Source organism: Camellia sinensis, unplaced genomic scaffold, assembly GCF_055761805.1.
Source record: "Camellia sinensis isolate YWXY unplaced genomic scaffold, ASM5576180v1 Unanchor6, whole genome shotgun sequence".
NCBI classification, from domain to species: Eukaryota; Viridiplantae; Streptophyta; class Magnoliopsida; order Ericales; family Theaceae; genus Camellia; species Camellia sinensis.
The window spans coordinates 13542501-13552222 of NW_028129474.1; positions in this window are offsets into that span (position 1 = coordinate 13542501).

Sequence of the window (9722 nt, forward strand, 5' to 3'; positions counted from 1 at the left end):
CCACGGGCTGGGCGAGCGTGGCATGCCACGGGCTGGGCGAGCATGCCACGCAACGGCCTTGGCTAGCAGCAAGGCATGCCACGGCCTCGGCGAGCATGCCATGCCAAGGCCAAGGCAGTGGGCAAGGCCAAGTCCCTGTGCAAGGCATGGACAAGGCCAAGGCCAAGGCCGCGGGCAAAGGCCAAGGCCAAGGCCATGGCATGCCACCGCCTTGATCGATCTTTTTGAACATGATTCTTTTATAATCTTACCCAAACCGTGCAACACAATTAAAAATGCACTACAATCAATTTTAAATGTCATTCCCTATTTTTTTGCAATTTTTCTTGAGCTTTTCGAATTTTTAAAGCCCTTATTTGGCAAAAAAAATCAAAATAAAATAAAAAAAACGAAAAAAATAATTTAATAATTTCTATAATTACTAGTGAATCATCCTTTAATTATTGGAATTTTTCCATAATTTTTTGACCATTTTTATTAATTTTTATTATTTTTTAAGTATTAAAATCGAAATAAATTAAAATAAAATATTTTCGGTAAAAGAATATTTTTTTTTAATTTTTTTTATGGTGTATTAAATTATTTCCTACAACTTTCATGTTGAAAGTTTTGGCAAAAAACCATTACTTTTTAAAAAAACCCCATTATGACTCCTCGAACATGGTTGATGTTTCCTCCTGCCAGATTGAAAAGGGCTTAACAGGCTATTATAAGGGGGGGCACCTCCCTTGCCCAGGGCAAGGCAGTGGCAGGTACGCCCCATGTTGGGCGCGGCCTGGGCTGCGGCCTTGGGTTACATGCACTGCGGCTCGACCGCGGCCTGGGCTGCGGCCTTGGGCGGCTCGGCCGCGGCCTTGGGCGGCCTGGACCGCGGCCTTGCGCGGCCTGGGCGCGGCCTTGGGCGGCCTGGGCGCGGCCTTGGGCGGCTCGGGCGCGGCCTTGGGCGGCCTGGGCGCGGCCTTGGGCGGCCTTGGGCGCGGCCTTGAGCAGCATGGCGTGGCATGCGCGCGGGCGTGGGTGGCCTGGCATGCGCGCGGCATGGGCAGCACGGCATGGCATGCGCACGGCCTGGGTGGCCTGGCATGCAGCCGACCTGGCATGCCCGCGGCGTGGGCAGCACGGCCTGGCATGCGCACGGCATGGCATGCGCACGGCCTGGGCGGCCTGGCATGCCCGCGGCGTGGGCAGCACTGCATGGCATGCGCACGGCCCGGGCGGCCTGGCATGCAGCCGGCCGTGGCAGCACGGCATGGCATGCGCACAGCCTGGGCGGCGTGGCATGCAGCCGGCCAGGGCAGCCTGGCCTGGCATGCCCGCGGCGTGGGCAGCGTGGCCTGTGCGAATACCGCGCGCGTGGTCTTTTGACCACGGTGCGCGTGTTGCGCACATCGTCGCGCACGCCTTTGCACGCTTTCGCACGCAACGCACGTCTAGTGATAAGAACCGCAGCCCCAAGGCCATGGCCAGCAGCATGGCATGCCACGGCGAAGGAAGCCCAGCCAAAGCCAGCAGCATGCCATGCCAAGGCCAGCAGCATGCCATGCCACGGCCAAGGCAGCCCAGCCAAAGCCAGCAGCATGCCATGCCAAGGCCTAGGCCAGCAGCATGCCATGCCACGGCCAAGGCAGGCCAGCCAAAGCCAGCAGCATGCCATGCCAAGGCCTGGGCCAGCAGCATGCCATGCCACGGCGAAGGTAGGCCAACCAAAGCCAGCAGCATGCCTAGCCAAGGCCACGGCCAGAAGCATGCCATGCCACGGCGAAGGCAGCCCAGCCAAAGCCAGCAGCATGGCATGCCAAGGCCAAGGCCAGCAGCATGCCATGCCACGGCCAAGGCAGCCCAGCCAAAGCCAGCAGCATGCCATGCCAAGGCCAAGGCCTGCAGCATGCCATGCCACGGCCAAGGCAGCCCAGCCAAAGCCAGCAGCATGCCATGCCAAGGCCTAGGCCAGCAGCATGCCATGCCACGGCCAAGGCAGGCCAGCCAAAGCCAGCAGCATGCCATGCCAAGGCCAAGGCCAGCAGCATGCCATGCCACTGCCAAGGCAGCCCAGCCAAAGCCAGCAGCATGCCATGCCAAGGCCAAGGCCAGCAGCATGCCATGCCACGGCCAAGGCAGGCCAGCCAAAGCCAGCAGCATGCCATGCCACGGCAAAGGCAGCCCAGCCAAAGCCAGCAGCATGCCATGCCAAGGCCTAGGCCAGCAGCATGGCATGCCACGGCCAAGGCAGGCCAGCCAAAGCCAGCAGCATGCCATGCCAAGGCCTAGGCCAGCAGCATGCCATGCCACGGCCAAGGCAGCCCAGCCAAAGCCAGCAGCATGCCATGCCAAGGCCAAGGCCAGCAGCATGCCATGCCACGGCCAAGGCAGCCCAGCCAAAGCCAGCAGCATGCCATGCCAAGGCCAAGGCCAGCAGCATGCGATGCCACGGCCAAGGCGGCCCAGCCAAAGCCAGCAGCATGCCATGCCAAGGCCAGGGCCAGCAGCATGCCATGCCACGGCCAAGGCAGGCCAGCCAAAGCCAGCAGCCTGCCATGCCAAGGCCACGGCCAGCAGCATGCCATGCCATGGCCAAGGCAGCCCAGCCAAAGCCCGCCCCATGCCATGCCAAGGCCTAGGCCAGCAGCATGCCATGCCACGGACAAGGCAGCCCAGCCAAAGCCAGCAGCATGCCATGCCAAGGCCAAGGCCAGCAGCATGCGATGCCACGGCCAAGGCAGCCCAGCCAAAGCCAGCAGCATGCCATGCCAAGGCCTAGGCCAGCAGCATGCCATGCCACGGCCAAGGCAGCCCAGCCAAAGCCTGCAGCATGCCATGCCAAGGCCAAGGCCAGCAGCATGCGATGCCACGGCCAAGGCGGCCCAGCCAAAGCCAGCAGCATGCCATGCCAAAGCCAGGGCCAGCAGCATGCCATGCCACGGCCAAGGCAGGCCAGCCAAAGCCAGCAGCCTGCCATGCCAAGGCCAAGGCCAGCAGCATGCCATGCCACGGCCAAGGCAGCCCAGCCAAAGCCCGCCGCATGCCATGCCAAGGCCTAGGCCAGCAGCATGCCATGCCACGGACAAGGCAGCCCAGCCAAAGCCAGCAGCATGCCATGCCAAGGCCAAGGCCAGCAGCATGCGATGCCACGGCCAAGGCAGCCCAGCCAAAGCCAGCAGCATGCCATGCCAAGGCCTAGGCCAGCAGCATGCCATGCCACGGCCAAGGCAGCCCAGCCAAAGCCTGCAGCATGCCATGCCAAGGCCAAGGCCAGCAGCATGCGATGCCACGGCCAAGGCGGCCCAGCCAAAGCCAGCAGCATGCCATGCCAAAGCCAGGGCCAGCAGCATGCCATGCCACGGCCAAGGCAGGCCAGCCAAAGCCAGCAGCCTGCCATGCCAAGGCCAAGGCCAGCAGCATGCCATGCCACGGCCAAGGCAGCCCAGCCAAAGCCCGCCGCATGCCATGCCAAGGCCTAGGCCAGCAGCATGCCATGCCACGGACAAGGCAGGCCAGCCAAAGCCAGCAACATGCCATGCCAAGGCCAAGGCCAGCAGCATGCCATGCCACGGCCAAGGCAGCCCAGCCAAAGCCAGCAGCATGCCATGCCGAGGCCTAGGCCAGCAGCATGCCATGCCACGGCGAAGGCAGCCCAGCCAAAGCCAGCAGCATGCCATGCCAAGGCCAAGGCCAGCAGCATGCCATGCCACGGCCAAGGCAGCCCAGCCAAAGCCAGCAGCATGCCATGCCAAGGCCAAGGCCAGCAGCATGCCATGCCACGGCCAAGGCAGCCCAGCCAAAGCCAGCAGCATGCCATGCCAAGGCCTTGGCCAGCAGCATGCCATGCCACGGCCAAGGCAGGCCAGCCAAAGCCAGCAGCATGCCATGCCAAGGCCAAGGCCAGCAGCATGCGATGCCATGCCAAGGCCACGGCCAGCAGCATGCCATGCCACGGCAAAGGCAGCCCAGCCAAAGCCAGCCGCATGCCATGCTAAGGCCTAGGCCAGCAGCATGCCATGCCACGGCCAAGGCAGGCCAGCCAAAGCCAGCAGCATGCCATGCCAAGGCCTAGGCCAGCAGCATGCCATGCCACGGCCAAGGCAGCCCAGCCAAAGCCAGCAGCATGCCATGCCAAGCCCAAGGCCAGCAACATGCCATGCCATGGCCAAGGCAGGCCAGCCAAAGCCAGCAGCATGCCTTGCCAAGGCCAAGGCCAGCAGCATGCCATGCCACGGCCAAGGCAGCCTAGCCAAAGCCCGCAGCATGCCATGCCAAGGCCTAGGCCAGCAGCATGCCATGCCACGGCCAAGGCAGGCCAGCCAAAGCCAGCAGCATGCCATGCCAAGGCCTAGGCCAGCAGCATGCCATGCCACGGTGAAGGCAGGCCACCCAAAGCCAGCAGCATGCCTTGCCAAGGCCAAGGCCAGCAGCATGCCATGCCACGGCCAAGGCAGCCCAGCCAAAGCCAGCAGCATGCCATGCCAAGACCAAGGCCAGCAGCATGCCATGCCACGGCCAAGGCAGGCCAACCAAAGCCATGCCAAGGCCAAGGCCAGCAGCATGCCATGCCACGGCCAAGGCAGCCCAGCCAAAGCCAGCAGCATGCCATGCCAAGGCCAAGGCCAGCAGCATGCCATGCCACGGCAAAGGCAGCCCAGCCAAAGCCAGCCGCATGCCATGCCAAGGCCTAGGCCAGCAGCATGCCATGCCACGGCCAAGGCAGGCCAGCCAAAGCCAGCAGCATGCCATGCCAAGGCCTAGGCCAGCAGCATGCCATGCCACGGCCAAGGCAGCCCAGCCAAAGCCAGCAGCATGCCATGCCAAGGCCAAGGCCAGCAACATGCCATGCCAAGGCCAAGGCAGGCCAGCCAAAGCCAGCAGCATGCCTTGCCAAGGCCAAGGCCAGCAGCAGGCCATGCCACGGCCAAGGCAGCCCAGCCAAAGCCCGCAGCATGCCATGCCAAGGCCTAGGCCAGCAGCATGCCATGCCACAGCCAAGGCAGGCCAGCCAAAGCCAGCAGCATGCCATGCCAAGGCCTAGGCCAGCAGCATGCCATGCCACGGGGAAGGCAGGCCACCCAAAGCCAGCAGCATGCCTTGCCAAGGCCAAGGCCAGCAGCATGCCATGCCACGGCCAAGGCAGCCCAGCCAAAGCCAGCAGCATGCCATGCCAAGGCCAAGGCCAGCAGCATGCCATGCCACGGCCAAGGCAGGCCAGCCAAAGCCAGCAGCATGCCATGCCAAGGCCAAGGCCAGCAGCATGCCATGCCACGGCCAAGGCAGCCCAGCCAAAGCCAGCAGCATGCCATGCCAAGGCCTAGGCCAGCAGCATGCCATGCCACGGCCAAGGCAGGCCAGCCAAAGCCAGCAGCATGCCATGCCAATGCCAAGGCCAAGGCCAGCAGCATGCGATGCCACTGCCAAGGCAGCCCAGCCAAAGCCAGCAGCATGCCATGCCAAGGCCAAGGCCAGCAGCATGCCATGCCACGGCCAAGGCAGGCCAGCCAAAGCCAGCAGCATGCCATGCCACGGCAAAGGCAGCCCAACCAAAGCCAGCAGCATGCTATGCCAAGGCCTAGGCCAGCAGCATGCCATGGCACGGCCAAGGCAGGCCAGCCAAAGCCAGCAGCATGCCATGCCAAGGCCTAGGCCAGCAGCATGCCATGCCACGGCCAAGGCAGCCCAGCCAAAGCCAGCAGCATGCCATGCCAAGGCCAAGGCCAAGGCCAGCAGCATGCCATGCCACGGCCAAGGCAGCCCAGCCAAAGCCAGCAGCATGCCATGCCAAGGCCAAGGCCAGCAGCATGCCATGCCACGGCCAAGGCAGCCCAGCCAAAGCCAGCAGCATGCCATGCCAAGGCCAAGGCCAGCAGCATGCGATGCCACGGCCAAGGCGGCCCAGCCAAAGCCAGCAGCATGCCATGCCAAGGCCAGGGCCAGCAGCATGCCATGCCACGGCCAAGGCAGGCCAGCCAAAGCCAGCAGCCTGCCATGCCAAGGCCACGGCCAGCAGCATGCCATGCCATGGCCAAGGCAGCCCAGCCAAACCCCGCACCATGCCATGCCAAGGCCTAGGCCAGCAGCATGCCATGCCACGGACAAGGCAGCCCAGCCAAAGCCAGCAGCATGCCATGCCAAGGCCAAGGCCAGCAGCATGCGATGCCACGGCCAAGGCAGCCCAGCCAAAGCCAGCAGCATGCCATGCCAAGGCCTAGGCCAGCAGCATGCCATGCCACGGCCAAGGCAGCCCAGCCAAAGCCAGCAGCATGCCATGCCAAGGCCAAGGCCAGCAGCATGCGATGCCACGGCCAAGGCGGCCCAGCCAAAGCCAGCAGCATGCCATGCCAAGGCCAGGGCCAGCAGCATGCCATGCCACGGCCAAGGCAGGCCAGCCAAAGCCAGCAGCCTGCCATGCCAAGGCCAAGGCCAGGAGCATGCCATGCCACGGCCAAGGCAGCCCAGCCAAAGCCCGCCGCATGCCATGCCAAGGCCTAGGCCAGTAGCATGCCATGCCACGGACAAGGCAGCCCAGCCAAAGCCAGCAACATGCCATGCCAAGGCCAAGGCCAGCAGCATGCCATGCCACGGCCAAGGCAGCCCAGCCAAAGCCAGCAGCATGCCATGCCAAGGCCTAGGCCAGCAGCATGCCATGCCACGGCCAAGGCAGCCCAGCCAAAGCCAGCAGCATGCCATGCCAAGTCCTAGGCCAGCAGCATGCCATGCCACAGCGAAGGCAGGCCACCCAAAGCCAGCAGCGTGCCTTGCCAAGGCCAAGGTCAGCAGCATGCCATGCCACGGCCATGGCAGCCCAGCCAAAGCCAGCAGCATGCCATGGCAAGGCCAAGGCCAGCAGCATGCCATGCCACGGCCAAGGCAGCCCAGCCAAAGCCAGCAGCATGCCATGCCAAGGCCTAGGCCAGCAGCATGCCATGCCACGGCCAAGGCAGGCCAGCCAAAGCCAGCAGCATGCCATGCCAAGGCCTGGGCCAGCAGCATGCCATGCCACGGCGAAGGCAGGCCAACCAAAGCCAGCAGCATGCCTAGCCAAGGCCACGGCCAGCAGCATGCCATGCCACGGCGAAGGCAGCCCAGCCAAAGCCAGCAGCATGCCATGCCAAGGCCAAGGCCAGCAGCATGCCATGCCACGGCCAAGGTAGCCCAGCCAATGCCAGCAGCATGCCATGCCAAGGCCAAGGCCAGCAGCATGCCATGCCACGGCCAAGGCAGCCCAGCCAAAGCCAGCAGCATGCCATGCCAAGGCCTAGGCAAGCAGCATGCCATTCCACGGCCAAGGCAGGCCAGCCAAAGCCAGCAGCATGCCATGCCAAGGCCAAGGCCAGCAGCATGCGATGCCACTGCCAAGGCAGCCCAGCCAAAGCCAGCAGCATGCCATGCCAAGGCCAAGGACAGCAGCATGCCATGCCACGGCCAAGGCAGGCCAGCCAAAGCCAGCAGCATGCCATGCCACGGCAAAGGCAGCCCAGCCAAAGCCAGCAGCAGGCTATGCCAAGGCCTAGGCCAGCAGCATGCCATGCCACGGCCAAGGCAGGCCAGCCAAAGCCAGCAGCATGCCATGCCAAGGCCTAGGCCAGCAGCATGCCATGCCACGGCCAAGGCAGCCCAGCCAAAGCCAGCAGCATGCCATGCCAAGGCCAAGGCCAGCAGCATGCCATGCCACGGCCAAGGCAGCCCAGCCAAAGCCAGCAGCATGCCATGCCAAGGCCAAAGCCAGCAGCATGCCATGCCACGGCCAAGGCAGCCCGGCCAAAGCCAGCAGCATGCCATGCCAAGGCCAAGGCCAGCAGCATGCGATGCCACGGCCAAGGCGGCCCAGCCAAAGCCATCAGCATGCCATGCCAAGGCCAGGGCCAGCAGCATGCCATGCCACGGCCAAGGCAGGCCAGCCAAAGCCAGCAGCCTGCCATGCCAAGGCCATGGCCAGCAGCATGCCATGCCATGGCCAAGGCAGCCCAGCCAAACCCCGCACCATGCCATGCCAAGGCCTAGGCCAGCAGCATGCCATGCCACGGACAAGGCAGCCCAGCCAAAGCCAGCAGCATGCCATGCCAAGGCCAAGGCCAGCAGCATGCGATGCCACGGCCAAGGCAGCCCATCCAAAGCCAGCAGCATGCCATGCCAAGGACTAGGCCAGCAGCATGCCATGCCACGGCCAAGGCAGCCCAGCCAAAGCCTGCAGCATGCAATGCCAAGGCCAAGGCCAGCAGCATGCGATGCCACGGCCAAGGCGGCCCAGCCAAAGCCAGCAGCATGCCATGCCAAGGCCAGGGCCAGCAGCATGCCATGCCACGGCCAAGGCAGGCCAGCCAAAGCCAGCAGCCTGCCATGCCAAGGCCAAGGCCAGGAGCATGCCATGCCACGGCCAAGGCAGCCCAGCCAAAGCCCGCCGCATGCCATGCCAAGGCCTAGGCCAGTAGCATGCCATGCCATGGACAAGGCAGCCCAGCCAAAGCCAGCAACATGCCATGCCAAGGCCAAGGCCAGCAGCATGCCATGCCACGGCCAAGGCAGCCCAGCCAAAGCCAGCAGCATGCCATGCCAAGGCCTAGGCCAGCAGCATGCCATGCCACGGCCAAGGCAGCCCAGTCAAAGCCAGCAGCATGCCATGCCAAGTCCTAGGCCAGCAGCATGCCATGCCACTGTGAAGGCAGGCCACCCAAAGCCAGCAGCATGCCTTGCCAAGGCCAAGGCCAGCAGCATGCCATGCCACGGCCATGGCAGCCCAGCCAAAGCCAGCAGCATGCCATGCCAAGGCCAAGGCCAGCAGCATGCCATGCCACGGCCAAGGCAGCCCAGCCAAAGCCAGCAGCATGCCATGCCAAGGCCTAGGCCAGCAGCATGCCATGCCACGGCCAAGGCAGGCCAGCCAAAGCCAGCAGCATGCCATGCCAAGGCCAAGGCCAGCAGCATGCCATGCCACGGCCAAGGCAGCCCAGCCAAAGCCAGCATGGCGTGCCACGGGAAGGCCTAGGCCAGCAGCATGCCATGCCACGGCGAAAACAGGCCAGCCAAAGCCAGCAGCATGCCATGCCAAGGCCTAGGCCAGCAGCATGCCATGCCACGGCCATGGTAGGCCAGCCAAAGCCAGCAGCATGCCATGCCAAGGCCAAGGCCAGCAGCATGCGATGCCACGGCCAAGGCAGCCCAGCCAAAGCCAGCAGCATGCCATGCCAAGGCCAACGCCAGCAGCATGCGATGGCACGGCCAAGGCAGGCCAGCCAAAGCCAGCAGTATGCCATGCCAAGGCCAAGGCCAGCAGCATGCCATGCCACGGCCAAGGCAGGCCAGCCAAAGCCAGCAGCATGCCATGCCAAGGCCAAGGCCAGCAGCATGCGATGCCACGGCCAAGGCAGCCCAGCCAAAGCCAGCAGCATGCCATGCCAAGGCCTAGGCCAGCAGCATGCCATGCCAAGGCCTAGGCCAGCAGCATGGACTCGCCTTTAGGTTGTCTTGGACTCGCCTTCGGGTTGTCTGTGCTTCCCTAGTGGAAGGTGCCTTGCGAGAAGCATGTCCCTCGGGTAATTGCCATTTGGTTGGCTTTGACGTTCGAACGAGTTGCCTGTGCTTTCCTAGTGGAAGCTTGTTGCGAAAAGTATGTCCCTCGAAAGTTGCCTGTTGCGCTTGTTATTTGCGTTCGCGCTAACCGGTGCTTGCTCGGCCTCTCTAAATGTTTTCGCGCGTTCGTCGGGCTTCTTGGTCCTTCGGGGGGTGATTCGTTTTGGGGG